Source organism: Pomacea canaliculata, linkage group LG5, assembly GCF_003073045.1.
Source record: "Pomacea canaliculata isolate SZHN2017 linkage group LG5, ASM307304v1, whole genome shotgun sequence".
NCBI classification, from domain to species: domain Eukaryota; kingdom Metazoa; phylum Mollusca; class Gastropoda; order Architaenioglossa; family Ampullariidae; genus Pomacea; species Pomacea canaliculata.
In genome coordinates this window covers 18051982-18071992 of record NC_037594.1, presented here as the reverse complement: position 1 = coordinate 18071992, position 20011 = coordinate 18051982, and the positions used below count along the sequence as shown (strand labels likewise).

General features: G+C 42.6%; 1 protein-coding gene across 1 annotated transcript in view; it reads left to right on the top strand.

Moving 5' to 3' along the window:
• The first annotated feature begins 3107 nt into the window (after positions 1-3107).
• Positions 3108-20011, top strand: part of LOC112564501 (sex peptide receptor-like) — a 178189-nt gene continuing 161285 nt past the window's right edge. The window contains 1 exon segment of the mRNA XM_025239357.1: positions 3108-3267. The gene's annotated coding sequence lies outside the window, so the exon portion shown is untranslated.

Here is a 20011-nt window from a genome sequence, read left to right as displayed (position 1 = left end):
CGTGGTTCTGGATGAAGTGTGTCTGTCAGTACGAGTGTGTAGATGTCGACTATCTTGTAACACCACAAGTACATTTATCTCTGCTCATGGAAGCAGACGTCATCTCCCCCAACCTTCTCTCAATAAAAAACACACTGAAAAAATTACGTCCCTTGCTTTTATTTCGTCAAAGCGCCATCACTCAATGACGTCATAGAATGACGAGCACTGCGTCACCCAAACTTGCTGCAGTCTCGATGTGTTGCCATGGAAATGTCGAAACTGTAGCAGATTCCACAAGCGGTCGTCTGATACAAGCAACACTCCCGCATGCCGCATCTAGCTGAGCCGACAAAAGGCGCAAAGAGGCACTTTGAAACTGAAAGCTTCAGTTGCAACAAATATAAAACAGTGGAAAGGAAATGAAACAGTCAAAGTAGATTACATGTCGCAGAGTTAGATCAATCAGTCCTTATAAACATGGTCTATAGCTGTGACTGCTTCTCCAGTCAATATACAGTGTATATAATATGTCATCCCGATTTTTGTATTATTCGGACTACTGCACATTCTGTTTTATAACTAGCAATTTCAAGTATCGTATTACTTTGAAACAGTTCTAATAGTTTACTTAAGTGCAAAAGTATGAACATCTGTTGGGCCACTCATCTTTTTGTCCATCGAAGTATTTTTTTCATTCTTTGAAGATTTTCTTCTTCCATTTCTCCTCCTTCCTCCTTTTGACACGACAATTTATCCTATCTTTTGTCCTGAGAAAATTGCAAAGTCCATGATCTTCATTCTCTTCTTCCATAATAATATAGCACTAGCAATAATAGCAGAACAGACCATTTGATCCCTAATTTTTTTTTCTTCTTTATTCGCTTATTCTGTTTTTTTCCCGCCTTTCCTTCCTTTCTTGTCTCCCTTATTTCTCATTGTCTACCTGTCTTTCTCTCTGTTGAGATATTTTTAACGATGCTTTATAAATTATTGTACTGAACATTAAGCATGCAAAATAATCTTCCAGACACCCGCTGCGCAGGTGAGGACCAATGAAAAGATGTGAATAATCCGTACGAGGGCTAAGTGGCAATGCAGTCCACGTGAAGCGACATTCGGCTCGTGCCTTCAGGACGGGTGCGCCATCACTGGAAGAGATCTCGGACGCAGACGAACTTGGTCCACGCGATGAAAAGAAGGTTGGTGCGGGGTGCAAAAGTTTGTCACTTGGGGAACGAGGGTGAAATAAAACCTATAAATAATGAAAACTAAGGAGGGTTTGGCAAAGGCTTGGGGTACAAAAGAAGCAATCCTTTTTGTAGTCAGGTCCATTACACTTCTCAACAGGGGTTGAAGAGGCTATAACTCAGGTCGGTGTATGAAAGGTTCTTTTACCCTAAAGCATCTTTGTCACTGCTTTATAACTACAGCCTCAGGGCTAAAGCTTCATCTGCGGTGTCTGGACACTGTAACTATGAAATCAAGACGCTTTTCCTTGAGTTCCCCATGTTGCCGCAGGGCAACGACTTGCCCTCGCATCGTCATTACATTCCCCCCTGGGTGTGACAAAAGTCGATGCGCCCACTGTTGTACGTTAGACGGTCACCCCATGAGTCGATAAGTTAGGGACCTGATGTAGTTCAAGTGCAAAGAGGAACCCATGGATGTTCTTGGGAGGATGGGTGTCTTTCTCGCCCTCTCTCACACCTATGTCTGACCAGACGTCACTAACAGGGCGAGCGCTTGACGGGAGGCCATAGACACGTCAGAGTATTTTTCTGGTGAGCCCATGCCCAGCAGGAAGCAGCTGCCTGGCAAAATGAAATTTTGTAGTTAAATACCGATTTTGCTGCCAGCAGAAAATTGTAGAAAATAATTTAAATCGAAAGAAAAGGATTTCATTTAGAGATAGAATTCAATCAACGACTGTGCATGTACAAAAATTCCCAAAATAAACACACAGACAAACAAAAAATCACCCACAAAAAGCAAAAAACTGACGCTGGAATTCGTTTGATTACGTGAACGGAGCCAGCAGGTCATTAAAAATGTATATTTCTGGAGAAATCATTGACGTGTCGGTCAGACCAGGTGGTATGCTATGAAACTCAAAACATTGTAGCATGCAATTAGGTTTCTTTTTGTTCACTTCTCTATTCAAGACAGGGCTTCTTCTGTTTGTGGCTTTTTTGTCTCCTTTCTCAGAGGTGGAACTCTTTTGTTTGTTTTTGTGTAGATGAAGCTTGACTGAAAAAATAATAATTTTATCTTTCGATATTCTTAGCAGCTGAAGCAAACTATCATCTTATTTTTCGGATTTCTTTGCATTGTATCAGTGCATGGTTGGTCTTCACAAGTTGTGTGCACAGCCGCTAAGTGCTAATTGAATATTAACATGACTGAACATAATTGAACAGCTAGACTGCTTGTATTGTAACCTATTCTTAGTTTAATGGAGCCATTGACGACGACAAAGGCGCCTGAGACTTATGCTTCATCGATCAATTTAAATACGGGACAAACAACCATCCACCTTTTCCTGTAATAACGAGGAAACGACAACACCGTAATGTTACACTGTTGTTTTTTTTCTTTTTCTGAAGTATCAGTTTTATTTTAAAACTCGAAAATCGCGATATCTATATTTGAACCTCCATATGAACCATTTACTGCAGAGTCAACACTAGTCACGAAATACCAATTTTCTTAGTCTTGAAAGATTTTAAATTAATATTGGATTGAGCATCAACATATTTTCTTGTTACAAAAAAGCAGTCGAGGACAGGAGGAATCATGCTTCCCCTCATCACCCGGAGGGGTTTGTTAACACCCAACATCGCACTGTAACCATAATGAAGTCAATTCGGTGTTACAGTCATGTCGAGCTGTGGCGAGAGACATTCAAATTGATTTCTGGCTCCCCCACCACCACCACCATCCAACACCCCCGCCCCACCCTACACCCCCCGCCGTTCACTTGTCGTATCGAGAGCGAAGGCGAGGTACATCGGCGCCACGTCGGCGTGTAAATTGAGGATGCTTATTTCCCGCTCCTTTTGTTTCCATTGCAGACAGCACAAAGCTATCAGCTGGCTGCGGAATTATTCATCTCCTGGGACCAGGAGCGGGATCGGGGTGGAGGTGGAGACGAAGGGTGGCGAAGCTCTGCTTACGTTAATGTCTCGCTGAACGGTAAGCCGCCGTCCATAACAGAATTGCTGGCACAGACCGAAGGTGCGGCAGGGAGGCAGAAGAGGAGAGAGATGCTCGCGCCGTGGGTGTTTGGTAGGTGGGTGGTGAGGTGAGGAGGGGAATACCTCTCACAGTCCGTGTCACACCGCTCTCTACTTTCCTCTCTGCATAAGCTATTAATGTTCTTCCCTTTTTTTTTTTCTTTTGCTTTGTCTGTCACCACTACCGAGGGGAGACGATTTGCTGAACCTGACTTGGGTGGGTATCTTGGGTCATTGTCTGCGTGCAGTTTTGTTGTCCTGTCCTGTTTGTTCGCGACTAGTGACTGTCAGTGAAACGTTTCTATGTCTGTCCATCCGTGCTGGACGCACATTTTTTCTGTATGTCTACCTCTGACAGAGTGCCTATCCTCGCAAATGTATATTATAATAATGAAGAATTTGTATAGCGCATACTCATACTCATAAGAAGTATGCTCTGTTCGCACCTCGTCTCTGCAGATGACACAAGTTTTACAGGGACGATTGCTTTGCATTTATAAAGCTTACCATTATCTAATATTTCAGTCACCGTATATATCTCCTTTTATCTCATTCTTCTCTCCCTTTCTCGCTTTCTCCACGTTTAGAACAGAAAATGACTTCTGAGGAGTTAGGAGAACGCGCGTGTGACAACGTGTATCCCACCCCTTTCTAAGTGACTGTACCAACACGACCAAGGGACGAAGGTTAAGGCCAGTACAAAGAGGTCAGCCATTTGATGACAGTCAGCATCGCATATGTTCCAGCAAGCCCTCATATCCAGCGGTTCGGTCCTTAATTAGGTTCCGCGTTAACGGCAAGAAACGAAATATTATTGCTTGCTTGACGGAGTAGGAAGGAGGCAACCTCAAGACGCGGGCCGCTTGCTAATGGAAACCTGTAGACACAAGGCGAACATTGCCACGACCACAGGACCTTGAGTCCAATTTACAGAAAGTGGTTTCTATTGATCTGTTTGGGTATGAAGCTGTTCAAGTGATGACCACAGGGAGACAAACGCTTAATATGCTGTGAACTGGCGAGTGAAGCAAGAAAGAGAAGAGAAAAATGACTCGTCCCTCTGAAAGAAAAGATTAAGCTTGATGGTGAGAGGGAAGAGGAGGGAGGGGAAGCTACTAAGCTCCAATGGAAAAGCCTCTTTGTGGGTCACTGTAGGAGGCACACAAGGCAATCGATTGGCTCCTTTAAAGCAAGCGACCGTTAATACGACTTCCCTGCTGGCTGCGCCCACGGGCTGCTCCACATGCGGTGGGAAGATATTGCTGCCAGCTGCTTCCTCTTTGGAGGAATATCTTCCTTAAATGTATCCAAGTCGTTACAGGCTTTCCACTGAATTAGATCTTCAAGTCCTGGTGTCAAACCGGGGGACTATCTTTCCACATTTCCTTCACAATTTAAAAAAAAAAAATCTGCTACAGTATTAAGTAATTACATTTATTGTTCGTAAAGCATGTTTGCTTTTTTTGGTAAAACTAGGAGAATTTTAAAACCTTGCATTTCAAGAGCGTTGTTGATGTAGTTGCTATGGTAACCATCTTCGCAGGTTAAGCTACAACATGAGATATGTTTCCGGTAATTGGTCCTGTGAGTGAGAACGCACGCACACGTGTCGACACCCATAACTTTTTAAATGCCTGCAGTTTGTCTGCAAACATCTTTTCACAGCTAAATGTATCAAAAACTTGAAACTTTTGTTTTAAAGATAGACCAGAGTACACACTTTTTCGGGTGGTGCGTGATGTGCCTACCCCCCTGTAGGCACAATTTACTTCCAGCACAGTCTGCACACGGTGTGCAAGATCGTGGCTCATGTATCTCATTAGGCCAATGACCTGTTGTGTCTCATGCCCTCTGGGGTCAGGTATACACTCATCCGGACCAGAACTTCGAGAAATAGTTTCTTTGCTGAAACGATAGCCTTCTTGAACTCTGCCGTGGGTCGTGTCAGGACCAGTGCGAGTTGATTGTGTTCTGTGAAGGGTCCTGTTTGTGCCCGTGGGCGACCAAGCTGCCTGCTCGCATATGTATTTTGTTATCTACGATGACTCTGCAATGTGTGGGTCATGTGCAGTCAATGTGGGACGTTTCTGTGTATGTGATAAACAAAACGAAACTTACTGAGTAGGCCGTCGGCCCATATCAAGGGACGACATCTTAAGTAAATTACATACAGCAAAGGTGTATATTTATATATCTCGACTGATTTTAAAACATTTTTTGAAGACATCAGTCGAAGTTTCGGCTTGATCATCTTAGACCTCAATAAAGTACTAATCTGTAGGACTGTATTCCAAAATCAGCTGTTTCAGTTTTTGGACAAAAATAGTTTTTGAACACGATAACCTGAGCGATGTTTCTTCATTTGACTCCAAGACAATGCACAGATTTGTCGAACTGAGTCACACTCACTGCTATAAATACTACGTACGCGCAAGGGAACTCTCCAGTATAGGAAAGCAATTTTCTTCGGCTTTCCTAATGGCAGGTGAGAATGCCAATGTTTGAAGCGTCATATCTTCCAAATGAAGCATTATTATGTACTCATATTTTAGGAATTATTATTTGTAAATAAACGTATCCGGTCATGAAGGAAAAAATATTGCACTAGGGTTATCCTTTAAGCGCCACCGTCATCTGATGGCAAACCATTATCTAGTCTCTACACGCAACACGTGGGCTGCCAGGAAAAGTGCGTGTATTCGTGTGTGTGTGAGTGTGTGCATGTGTGTGTGTGTTTAAAAACAAACATCGCGTCTCTCGTTTCAAGCAGTAATACTCACATCCCTCCCCCTTCCCCTCATTGCCCTACTCTTGTGTTCCAGGACTAACGGACACTGCTCGACATTTCTGGAGAACTCTTGTTCTCTCCAGGACGTGCTGTGATGACGTCACAGCGTGTTAGTGGTGGAGCTGCTATGGCACGTGATTGATTCGCAAACCCTTCATTTGGCCTCCAGCAAGACGGCGAGGAGACGGACGCACAATCTGCATGCGCTGCACGCGTCGTCTTCTTTTTGCTTGCCGTCTTTTCCGCTACGTATGGGAAACAGATTAATCTATTCTTCTGTAACAGGGCCTTGCGGCTGGGGTTCATTTCTCCCTTCAGCGCTAATCCTCCTTGCATCAGTCTGAATCTCCACCGGTCGGCTGGTATTTGTTTTCGCAGTTATTGTGGCTCTGTCCTTTTGAGTCCAGCGGACCTCATTGGCCCCCCACCTTCCCAAGAGCTCCTCGAGGACTTTGCTGTTTACTTCCCATCTAACACAAGCCAGTGTTTCCCAAGGAGATGCTTTCTTCATCCTTCGCATATCTTTTATTTTGAATCAATCATGTGTCCAGATCCGGATTTCGAACTTTGTTGGGGTGGTGGTGTGGGGTTGTGGGGTGCAACACGGAAGACAGAACGGAAGATCTGCAAGTGACGAGCGGGCTCATACACATGGACAAGCACATGTATAAGTCGCTTGTGTCCATGGAAACGAGCCATCTCACTGACTGTAGAGCTTGTCTCATACGGTTGGGCTGGCTCGTACAAAGGAAGTTTGTATATCTGCAACAAAGAATATTGTACAGTATTTCTCTGTTTTGTTTTGTTTTTATAAAGCTGTGATTGTTCGTGGCAGTCCAGCAGATTTGCTCTTCAAGACAGACACGATGCATTTGAGAAAACGTGAATGTGTGATAGAAGAGAAGACTGGTATGTGTTAAAGTTAAAAGTTAAACATGACGAGGGTGCAATTTTTACTAGAAAAATGTCACTTTTGAACCTGAAAAGGACATGGTACTGTGAACTATTTCAACATGCTGCCTTCATTTTCCCCACTGATTTCCCTCATTAGCCAAACAAGTGTGATGGAATTTTCATGAAATGTCTTTCTGATGTGTGCATGTGCAATAATGTTTTCAGTAAAATGTTGAAGCATACAGAAACTCATACCACCTGTGTGTAAGAGAGAGTGTGGATGTGTATATTTGTAGCTCTTTCATATTCATACTTCTTTTATGATTTTATTTTTTAAAGACGTGTTAAATAAAGTAATAAAAAATGTGCAACCAAAAATTTATAGAGACATAGCAACAGTACCGTGGAACCAAGTGGTGAGATAAATCTGTATACATAAAATAGAGCTTTCTGCCTTTTAAGGTCTAGTGGTACAAGGGTAACAAGGGTAAAGCTCTGTTCAAGATACTATTCAATCCTGAGTGAATACCTCATTTCCGTTCTCGAGATACACGTCTGTAAACCTCACCATGCATAGGAAGAAATAGAGATCAAAATCGTGAGGTCGTGTTTGCTTACCGGCTCGACCAAAGACCTTTCAGCGGAAAGACCATACATTGCTCAAACTCACAGATGTACACGAGAGTGGCGAGTCGGGTAAGATTGATAGATAACACCGTCACACCTTTCTGTAGGAGATGGCTGCTCGAGAAGATCTGGAACTGACCGTTCATCTTGCAGGATGAGAGTTGGTTTCGCCCGCCTGTTTATTCTCTCCCTTGGCAGGCAGGCGTCGCTGCGACGGCGGCGGAGCGGTCATCGAGGACATTGCAATGACGAAGTGCTGTTTTCATGCGTTCGACGACTTTCTTGGCCATCTGCTTCATCACTGTCCACCGACTCCTTGCCTTGCTTCATTACTGTGGACAAATTCAGATTCGTTCAACGAGCAGGCGCGACCGAGAAGCTGAATTGATTTCCGGTAGGGGCTTGTACTCTTCTGGAGATGGCTGTAAGCAGAGAGGGTACTGGACTTCCTTTGTCATATTGTTTTCGTTGTTCCTTCCGAAGAGAAAATGGGGATCGTCAAGTCTGCCAGAATTAATTCACGTTTCCAATGTCCCAGTGACTGCTTTTTTTTACGAGCATGACGCGGCGGTGTGAACATCTCGCCGAGCTGCATGAAAACTATTCACGATATTTGTCCTTTGATCTTGAGTAATAAGACTTGTATGCAGACCTCTTGTCAACCGGATGACCTGATCCAGAGTGTCCAGCTTGCTGTCAAAGCCGCAGCAGAAATATGCAGCCCCAGCATCCTCTTCTAACACATTCAAAGGTTTTCTGCACTGTCCCAAGCAGCCTGCGACTCTCTTTCATGTCCTTCACTGGATGCATGTCCCAGCACTCCACACTGCATCGCATTTGGTTGCACAGCATGTTAAAGCATTCCCAAGAAAAATGAATGATTGCTTCTCGTGGGATTTCCTTCTTCTTTGTACCGTGTCTTTCTGTCTTTTTCGTCACTGTTCAGGGAGGTAGTTGGTGTTGATTACTGGTGCTGGTTGTTGGTGATTTGTTGTTATTGGTTTGGGGTTGATTATTGTTGGCTGTTGATCACTGGCGTTTGCAATTATTGCTGGTGTTAAGTGGCGATTACTACTGTTAGTGTTGATTACTCGGGTTAGTGATCGGTGTTGTTGATGGTGATTACTGTTGTTTGGTGCTTATATTTACCGCTTTTATTTCTTGCTTTGGAGTCCTCGAGGTCTTCCAAGTTCCTATGGGTAGCGTGTTATACCTCCGTACCGGATCCCACAGTTGCATTGATCCTACATTTCACACTGAGGGTTTTCTTTGATAAAATTGTTAACTGATGTGCTTCTATCTATACATTATATAGACAGCAAACAAACAAGTACAAATTAGAAAACTAACATACAAATATGTTTGTGTTTTTATTTATACATTTTTTCGGTTGAGGCTGGCTCCTGATCCGTTGAAGATACTTCAAAATTATCGCATAATGGAACGAACTTCAAACTATTGCCTGCATGTATCGGCTGTAAACACTAGGTTTATTATCACTTTGATGCTTTATGACCGTTGCCAATTTGCCCGCTAACTGCCGGCACCGCTGTGCTCACTCTGTCAGTGGTCGCCATCAGCAGCCTGCGTCACGTGACACGAGAGGCGCTCGGAGGTGAAAAAAACATGTTATGAAGCGATTTACAGTCGGCAAGTTATCGACTCAACGGAATTAACGCTGTTTTCACGCTGTGGCTGCTGATGGATGTCTGAGGCAAGAAAAGTGCATTTATGAGCTTATTGTTCACGTGATTATCTCCCTGCGTTTAAAAAAACAAGCGTCGACAGAATAGTCGAGGTGTAAAACTGTCCTTTTGTCCTTATCTCACAGACGGCTTTATTTATTTCAAAATGAGATAGTTTACTCTTTTTGTGAATTTGTTCGTCTTGTGGTTGTGTGTGTGTGTGAGAGAGAGAACGAACGAAAAAAAGTTATTATTTTACACCACGTGACCTCAATAACGCGGGAATTGAGCACAGCTCACAAATTTTAAAGATGAAATATTCCAGTTCAAATAATATATGTTAACAAAAAGTTTGCATAAAGAAATGCATTAGAAAAAACACCGAGAAAATCTTCACCTTCATTTAGTTACCTATATAATTAATGTTACATCGTTTCAAACTGCGGTAAAGATACCTGGGTACGTAAGTAAGATGGGGTGTATCGTTGATCAATGCTAAGAGAAAGAGAGAAGACAGATTATTCTAGTGCTACAGCTGGTAAGAAGACTAGCCAGCGATAGTCTACAGACATTTCCCTGGTTCTTTGCTTCCCTCGAGAGAGGTGCTTCATGCCGCCCGAAGATTTCTTCTCCGAAAGGCGAAATCAATCTTCAAGATCATCCTGGACCACGAAATGACATTTCTCGAGTTTTTGTCGAACGATTTAGAAAGTCATTAATCTTCTCAAAGCCAAACGTGTCCCGTACACCATGGGCCCTCAAATCGTTTTATCGTCATCACTGGCAACAGATGGAAGCCCACCTCCAACTGGAAGTGATGATAAGTTTCCTTTTCTTTGATAACAATCTTGTTTTTGAGATTGGTTATTTTTTTTCTCTCTAGTTCAAGGTCCAACTTTTCCTTAAATCCTCCTCGCCTCCTCTCACACTCTACAAAAACAAATATATTGTGTGGACAACATTAAGGTCATGGTTCCATCAAGTCATTTATTTGTATAATTTTTAAAGTCACCTGTCCAATGATTAACGACCACTTGCATTTTGGAACTGAGTTTACTATGGACAGCAAATGTCTTTGGCACATAATAGTCAAGTGACAATCAAGCAACATCTTTGTAAAACTTCCAGGACGATTTTGTAGCTAGAGAGCTGGGCTTTTTGTGTGACAAAATATTATTTATTGTACTGGAGAATATAGTAGCACACAGGTACACACGTGCATGGGGGAGATACACAAAAGAGAGGAACTGATGTTTCTTGTGTTATCGTTGATCGTTATTTCATCGTACGAAAGAAAATTTATACATTGCCGTGGGTAAAGTTCTTCAGAGGTAGACAACACTCACGACGGCAACATCAACACAAAGAAAGAGATGGCACACAAGTGTATTTTGGTGTAAAGAAGGGGCGGAAAAAATAAAATATTCATTGTTTCATAGCAGACCAGTAGTTCTGTCGTCATTGTCAAACAAACCCAGACACATGGCGGAGTTGACTTTCATTCATTAATCTCTTACATGATTTTCGCAGTTGATGAAAAGGATGTCCAACCTTTCCTCACACCCGGTAACGCAATCTTGCATCTTGTTTGTGGCACGAAACCTTCATCAAGATTCAAACTCACACGAGGCGATCCGTAAAACCCAGCAACAGACCTCGACCCCCATTATTGATAAATATTATCACGTGTTTCCAAGTCCACAAACACAACATTTCAATGGGGTGGAAGGGCAGTGACTGTGTTACAAAGGTGAGAAAAGAGAATTCAGTCTTGCAAGGGGGGAAACTTGAAACCCCTCCCTCTTCATCAATAAGAATCGATTACTATTAATTTAAACTAGGGACAGTCCACAGAAGCCTTCCCAATTAAGTACGTGATCCACTTGAAGAGAGGATCAATAAGGCTAGACACGTGATAATTTGGCTAGAGGAAAGACCTTTGGCGATTTGTTTCCAGTGAGCTGCAGCGGAAAGAGTCCTACAAAGTTTTATTACTTCAGTACCTCCGAGGCTACAGCGGCTGTTCTGTATGGGCAAAGACTCCAGAATTTTCCATCTCGCTAGAATCGTACTAATGATCCCAAGGCAAGCAACTGCATTTTCCTTGTCCTTCACGAAGAGAAAAATTTCATGTTGACAAACGATTTTCGACACCAGTTGAAAAAAAGGACGTTAGAGAAAGAAGACATGAGACCGTGTGGATGTGTGAGGAAGGGAGAGAAAGGTCAAGGTTCAGAATCTTGACAGAACAGTTTGACGTTAATGAAATATTCTAGGCAACAGTTGACATGGCGGGGATAAGAGACAGAAGACAGGAGACTGTTTCTTATTATTGATATCACGACTCAGAGTTCAAAACTTTGTCAGTTAGGTCATGGCTCATTGACAGATTTCTAACACCGGAGTAACCATGTCATGAAAACTAAGTAACCGCGTCATGTAATGAAAACTATACGACACTGTGATAACAAACATGGAAAAAATAGCAAATAAATACATCACACTCTCACACACACATACACACACAGAGGCTTCCGAGAGGAGTTAAGGCGAAAAAGGATTGAAATGAAGATTCATAGACCCACATTCACATCACTAGTTCAGATAAATTTTCATTCGGAACACAGATGCGTTTATCTTAGAACTTTAAAAATGCTATTGTATTTATTTTTCTAAAGAACATGGCCCAGCTTATGGCTGATTCGTAAGCTCAACCCCTCCCACCAGCCTCTCCGACCCATTCTTGGAGTGGAAGGAGGCCGAGACTTTGGTCGCGTGACTGAGAAACAATCAGGCGCCGAGTGGCTCAAATCCTTAATGAAAACAGGGGCCGTCAGTGGATTTACACTGCGCACGTGATTGTGTCCGTATCAGCTAACACCTTAATCCCAAGCTTTGGACGAATTGAGCTTTCTGTTAATTAGTTAATGGCCAGACTTGTATTTTTCCCTAAAAACTAAAATAGAAACGAAGTTTAGAGAATTGTCCCTTCCAAGCAAAGCAATCTTTTTATTTATCCGTATAACCCTGAGTTTCCCTTTAACAACATATTTGTTTGTTTGCGTGTAGTCAATTTAATCATAGTTTTTTAAAATATTTTTTTCTACTTTCAACATAATATTGACAACTACCTGAGTTTAGTTATGAGTCATTCCTGATTTATGAATTTGTTGTTTGTTTACGTGCTTGCGAACAGTACTAAAAGTCTACAGAAACATTGCCATCTTCTATAACATCATCACCTCAGTGCCATCATTACACCTTTATTTAACACCAGCATCTCTCTCCATCCGTCTTCTTTTTCGTCCCTCCCTCTTTTTCTTTTCGTTCTTCATCTCAGTTCTTTAGTTAACCTTTGACTCTTCAATCCTTCAGCAAATCTTCTGCACGATTCACCCAAGACGACATCTGAAAACATATCAGAAGCAAACCAGGGAGGAGGCGAGACAAGCTCCCATAAAAGCGCATGCGCTGAGGCCAATGGATGTGTCACTCTTGTGGTGACGTATGCAAACACTGCGCTGATGGCAAGTCGTTGAACCGGGTACCCCACCCATCGGATGCGCCTGTTTTCTATTCAGAAGAGAAGGACTTGTCAAGGCGAGGATATCTTTAGAAGCTGTTGCGTGATCACACGCCGAACTATTTGTCCAATTATTTGAAAGCTGTCTCCATGCGCAGAGGGGAGGGACACAGAAAACATGGCTGCTTCCTGAGAGTTTGTAAATCACATGAGCCTGTCTCGATGTCGGAGGACTTGTCTTTCTAAGAATCCGTGGATCTTGAATGACAGTGTGTGTGAGTTCCTTATATTGCTGCCTCACGTCCATATGGTGGCAAACAAACTCTAACATGTCTTTTAATCGCTGGAGAACAGGTCAGAAAACAAAGAGACCGAGGGATCGGATCCCGAAGAACATATTCTGGATCTGAGATCCTACAAAACATAAGCAAGATCAGGATCGTAAAGAACCCGAAGTTCAAATAAAAGCATGAATCTGAGGTACTTAGTAAAGGAGTCACTGAGACATTGGGGTCTCAAATTATTTTCTGTTATTAAGATTCTGCCGAGTCCAGCATTAAACGTATGTTTTCACTACAAGTAAGAACATAAAAAGACTTTCTAAATATCGAATAGCAAACGATAGAAGTGCGTTCTTCAATCATAATGATGATGAATGATGAGGGGGTGAGTGGTGGTCGTCGTGATGATCTATTTGTTAAACAGCGAAGGAAGGCGGGAGAAAAATTCAGTTCAGCAGTTCAGTTCCCTTTTCAGACCGCACTGCTGACTTGAAGATTCAGTAACGAATATCCCTGATGTCAAAAGGACACTAAAACAAAGACACAGGGCCAAAAGAGGAAAATTTGTCTGAAGCTCAGCACCGCCTCCCCTCACCAATAAAACGAATGTCCTCTGACTTTCGAAAGGTTTCCATTTTGTCTTCGGACAAAATATAAATGCAAATACTCAGAAACCCACTTGTGGCCGGAGTCCTCAACAGGTACAAGCTGATACAGAAGGTGATTTTATCTGCGAACCCAGGCTGATTGAATGCTAACAAGCGGCGATTGTTGCAGCTGTGACAAAATGGAAGGACTTGGCTGGGGATTTTGCAATTGCATAAAAGCGAAGCAAGGATCCATGCAGCTCTTAAGGGAGTTTTCGCTCTGGGTAAAAAGGAACATTAAAAAACGTTAAAAGAGGAAAACTGATCAGGAAGTTACATGCACTAATCTCTCACACGACAAACATTTTAAGAGATTTAGAGGGGTTCTTTCCCGTAGGAAATCATATGCTCGGCCCTGGCGATCGGAGCAAAAGGCCAATCGGCTTATTTGAACCTTAAGGTCAAGGATGGCAAAGAGCCAGGAAGAAAGTGTGTCAGTAAGCATCGGATAAACTGAGTATGTAGATGCCAGCATTGCCCTGCATCCCTCTATCAAACTTTGGACACTAATACAGTTTTTGCTGAACTATTTTTTTTTCTGATGCCAACATCCTGGGGCTCACTTTTTTCTTGCTTCTTTACGGAAAGTGTCTTGGATGGAATTTCTTTCGGTGACCGCTGGAGGATGAAAAGAAAAGAGCTTCCTTTGTTTTGTTTTTTTGTTTTGTTTTTTTTTTTTGTTTTTTTGCAGTCAGAGAGCTTTCCTAAGAACGAGTGAAGTCGTTCATCCTAAGAACTTTCAGCTGTCCTGACTAAGATTGTCCATTAGAATATAATGCTTCATTACAAGCTTTCCAACCTTCGTTTTCTGCCTCAGTCTGGACATCAATCCAGCTTTTAGCCTTCAGCCAACTAAGGAATACTAACCCTTAGAGTAGTGTGTGAAGTACCCGCCCACTGCCTCCACTACAAATTTCCATACAACTTGTGATGTTTGCTGATTTAGATATGCTGCAAATACCGACAGGGCATTGCGTGGGAGGAGGAGAGTGTGACCGTTATTAGTCGCCATTCAGAACGGTCCATGCACGATTAGTGTTTTCATTTCCGTTCGTGACACTATTAGGGTTGTAAATGATGCGATTACCTGTATAGTCAGCCACATCATAATACATGAGGGTGGAATTGGTATTACTTCACGCTGAGATAACACCTGACAAAAATGTGGTCGTAGAATGCAAGAACGGAAAATGTTGGGGAAAAGGTGGATGGAGGGCCGTCGGACAAAAGGTGGGCCGGTGAAAAATGCATCGGAAGGAAAGGAAACACGAGACTTTGCACTCAAATACCCGACCACTTGTAGAATAGCTGTATCAACAATTTTTCCAGAAAATGCTACTCCAGAAAGCGAACAGTGTTTTATTTCTGTTGCATTTTCTGCAGGTGCTTGATTGACAGTGAAATTACGGAGGAACGTACTCTCTCTCTCACACACACATACACAGAACCACCTTTGCCATCTCCACACTTTCACAATCTTCTAACTACACTCATTGCTAACCTTCGGTGCTTCAAGTTAAAGTAAATACTAATATTTGTTCAGTTTTTATATAACCAAAATTATTAGCAAAATAGTGCTTGTCTAGTATTTTGCCCGGAAATTCACAGGTACAAAGAGAAAGCAAATCATGTGTGTGTACCCAGGGTGTAATAAAACTCTGTTTACGAGGCAGGGGCCAGACAACACCATTAATCTTTACGCTCCATACCCGGCGAAACAGGTAACACAAACAATACTTGAAAGACAAACATCATGGCTTCTGATTGATACCTGCAGAACAGAAATCTCGGAGCGTGAAGTTTGGCGACAGTCACGCGTGAGAACATGCGGGATAGTTTGTGGCAAGTAGTTCACATTCTCACTTCCGGTGCACATAAACTTTTGTCTATGTTCTGGCATCGGTTAACTAGTGTTACAACCTGGTGGGGACAAAATCCTGGGGCTGCTGATACGGCATAAAACACCACCACCATATCTACGATGACGCTACCACACCACAACCACCAGAAAGCATTTTCTCTTTTCCTCTCGTCTACCCCGATTCTTTCACTTACTTCCCACCTTCCCACTACCCCACCCGTTACCTAAATGTTCTCTCTCTCTCTCTGTTAATCGCTCCCTCACTCTACTATTTCCACATCTGTATTTGTTCTTTCAACATGTCATAGGCCGCTAAGATAAATCGGTTAGCAGACATTTAGGAATGCAGGCCAGGTCGCGTGGAAGATCTCACGAGTAGTAAAAGGAATAATTTCTTAGCTGCCAATACTTCCTCTCACTGTAATCTGGCGAAAGATAGACAAAGCACCCCTTTCAAGGGAAATTAATTCATTTAGGTTGGACTTGCAAGGCAATAGTGAGCAGTGCTGGGAGACTGGGATTGATCCACAGACTACGGTGACCTGGTAGCTTCTTGCTGCAGCCCTCCATTTACACCTCACTAGCCGTTGTACATGCACCCGGGGTTAACGTTCTCCGAGGTATTTACGACTTGAAAGCTAAGCCAAGGTCTGCTAGGGCAAGCAGGCAGACACCTCGGAGGTCAGCGAATGTTTAATTATGCCCCCATCTTACACATGGAGTATGGCGAGAGGATGAGTCCCGATGGCCGTGTTTCTGGACCAGAAGTGGACGTCTTCAGAAGTCCTTACCTTCTAAGGAACAAAGCACAAAAGGACAGTCATGCATAGCAGCTTCGTATGTATATCTCCATGAAACTCCTGTGCGTGGGACAATTGCTTTTGTGTTTATTTACCCAACAGAAAAAATGTGTAGTTTTAAAAAAATTAAAAACAAACCGAGGTAGCAAGTGTATTAGGACCGAGCGAGAGTTCCTGGGTCAAGCTTCATGAATAAAATAAAATGCTGCAAATTAAATGTAACCAAAGCTCGTGTCTGATCGTTTCTGTTGCGTGATCAGTCATCAATGCTAACAATAACAGGGCCCTGCCTTCTGACCTGCTAAAAACAAGTGTCGTAATGCACACAGGTCAAGGTGTTGTTTACAGTTGTAGTATGTAACTGTTCCCCAAAGCAATTTCCACAAATTAACCACAGCTGTAGGTGTAACGACATAATATTTAGTTTTATCTGACACATAATTTCTCAGTTTTGTATACATAACCCATTCCTGCCTCATTTCCACAATAATAGAACAGCAAAAATCACCAGACTTATTTAGAATAAAGAGCGCAGCTGCAGGCAAGCCATAAAGAAAGGCAATCACATGATCACACGTGCAAGCATACCACATACAGGTTCAAATATACGGGTACTCACACGCAAATTGCACTCGCATACGCTCGCCCACAAATCGCAGTCTCAACTCATTATTTAGCCAAACTGTCACATTTTATGGGCATAGAGGATTTGTCAAAGTTACTTTTTTATTTATTATATTATCATTGTACTTCTTTATGGAGTCACCCTTGCCTCTTGTCTAGCATGCTCATCTTTGCAAGGCTGTTGCTTCTGTTTCTTTGCTGCGAAGGTAACAGTTTATAGTGACACGTGCGCACAAAGTATGTTCCCACCCGGAGAAATGTTTCTGTACAAATTTCTATTATCATCACACTTATACAAACACACTCGCACTGACCCGTGCATGTAATTCAATGGCAAGACCATTCATACTCTGACTGTCATGGTAGATGACCGTGGAATGTCACTCTGATGATGGGTGGGTTTGACCTCACACTCACGGGGTCAGGTGCATAGGTCATCGCTATTTGTCCGCCAAAGAGTTTTTAAAATTCATGCACTTGCAGTTCTTAGCTGGCTGCTAGTAGTTAGCAATCCAATTAGCGACGTGCCGTGATCACGTGGTACAAAGGAAACCATTTCCCTAATATTTTTTTCATTTAGCGGCGTCAAAGATAAACCATTTTCCTCTTTTTTGTGTGTGTGTTTCTTGATAGCTTCGTCTTGCCTGGGACTTGTCTCTATCCACCAGATACTCTCAGACACCCGGTAAATTTAGAACATCGGATACCGCTGAGCATCCTTCCCCCTTTCCCTCCTCTCCTCACCCACCCCAATCTACTTACAGAATATGGAGGTCAGAGGGTAAAGACTTGAGCGCCGCTGAAGCGGCAAGATCAATGAAGGCTATCAGTGATGCGGCTCCCAACCGCCATCACCCCACTGTTGGATACAAGGCCAGCGTCCTCCACCCCTGCCACCCGCTCACCTCCTCCCCCAACAGCCAGCGCTCACTCCCACGGTGAACACTCTCGGCCGGCGGGGACATGGATAAAAGCGAGATTTGTGCAAAGAACATCTTTTCGTGTCTTCCTCTCGCTTGCTGGGCTCGCCGCCGCCTGTGGCAGTCCACCCTTGTGAGGACGCCAGTCGTCTTGCCCATCCTACTTCCTCCCCCGGTCGTCCTTTGAACCCACCGGAAGTCATGCAGTTTTCATTTTGTCGAAATCTTTGGCTGCTGTGTTGCACTGCTAATGGGAATGGACATTAGGAAAAATTAACAGCAGAGAACGAGTGCAGCTGATGACCTTTCTTCAGATTTTCTTCCACGGCTGTTGTTTGTTTGTTTTCTTTTCTAACACGCACAGAAAATGGATAAAGGATTTTTTACCAGGTAAGTTTTTTTTTCGCAAATCATGAGTGATGTGACTATGAGTATCTGTGTTTGCTGTTGTGTATTGAAAACTAGTTGATCTGGATCTGAAGAACGATATTTTATGGAATTTTGGTAAAATTACTGATTGCAAAGAATGTTTTTGTCAGTCTTGACTATGACAAATTATTACACTGATATTTGTTGTCCAGATGTAACCGTGCAAACACTAACTATTGGCAAAGATAGTGAAAACATCAGGAGCATGTATACTGCTTCTGAAGAAAGCGCGATCGAGAGAAAGGAAAATTCGGTGAAAGACATGTTTGTTAGTAAGCGGCCTCCTAACACGATGAGCAAGCACATGGCTGCACGATTGAATGATTGAATGCCGACATTTTCCTTTTGTGGAGGCCATATTTTTTTGTGCTGCGAAATTATATAATTATTATAGCTGTGAGTTTATTATTATTATTTTTTTTTTAATTTATTTATTTCGCAACACGTGGCAAAAGTACAAGGTTAGCTCACATGCAAAACTCAAGGGAATCTGACCAAGTAAGCTGCTCTGTAAGCTTACAGAAAATGTTCACTTACACATTGTTAGATGAGAAGTCATCTTCCGTTTTGAAATTTTCAGAAGTATTCAATAGGTTATCAAAAATTAATAATAATTTAAAAAAAATTGTCTTAAGTTAAAAAGGATACACCAACGGAAGACAAACCACACCAACTGACCAGAAAGGCGCATATTTCATTAAAGATAAAGGGAAATGAACTATGACCTGTTTGAGATTTATCATTCTGAATGTTTCAAGACCGATTCGTACGTTAACTAGAAAATAGAATAGAAGGGAAAAAAAGATAATAATAATAAAGCCACGGTCAAAATAGAGACGGACACACAAGAGTGCACAGAAGAACAGTGTGAGCCTCTAGAACGTTCTGTGGAGAGCATCGCCCTGGGGCGAGGAGAGAGAGAAGAAGAGATTGAATAGACCGCGTGTTAACAAAGCAGCAGATTAAGTTCTGTCAGTCAGATCGGCGTGTTGCTGAATAATGTATGGCACGATGTGTCATTAGCAATATGGCAGGACGTCACCAACATTTTCTCTCCCGAGGTTATTGGCTACAGCTCTTGATGATGATGATGATGATGATGATGATGATGATGATGATGATGATGATGATGATGAGGAGGAGGAGGAGGAGGAGGATGAGGAAGAGGAGGAGGAATCGAACTCCCTATAGTAAATTTAAAGTTCATAGTCCCACCTTCTTCGAAAAGAAATGTGCGTTTGGCATGTGGAGTGGAGGCGCTGATGTGTCAGCTTGCGTGTCCGAGTGTAATCGCAGCGTGCATTCCGACACATTAAGAATTTAAATTAACCACTGTGCCCGACCGTTACGGGTATCGCATCTCATTTATTCAAATCCTGATTTGTGACATTGACACTGAATAGATGTAAACGGTGGCCTCTCAACCCCTGCCTCTCATATCACAGCCCTTTATTATTTTTATTATTATTATTATTATTAATACAGCCCTTACAGAAAAAAGTCATGTTTTGAAGTCCATCATATTACTGCATCCGAATTGTAAATGAACATTATGGAAATATGGAAGCAAATGGCTCCGAGACACTCTGCATATGTCTACACTCTCGCACCTTTTGTGTCACGAACGGACGACACCGTCACTATGACAACGAGCAGAGACAAGCGGTTCATATCAGCATTCACAAAGATTTCGGTAGTTAATCATAAATTGTTGCTC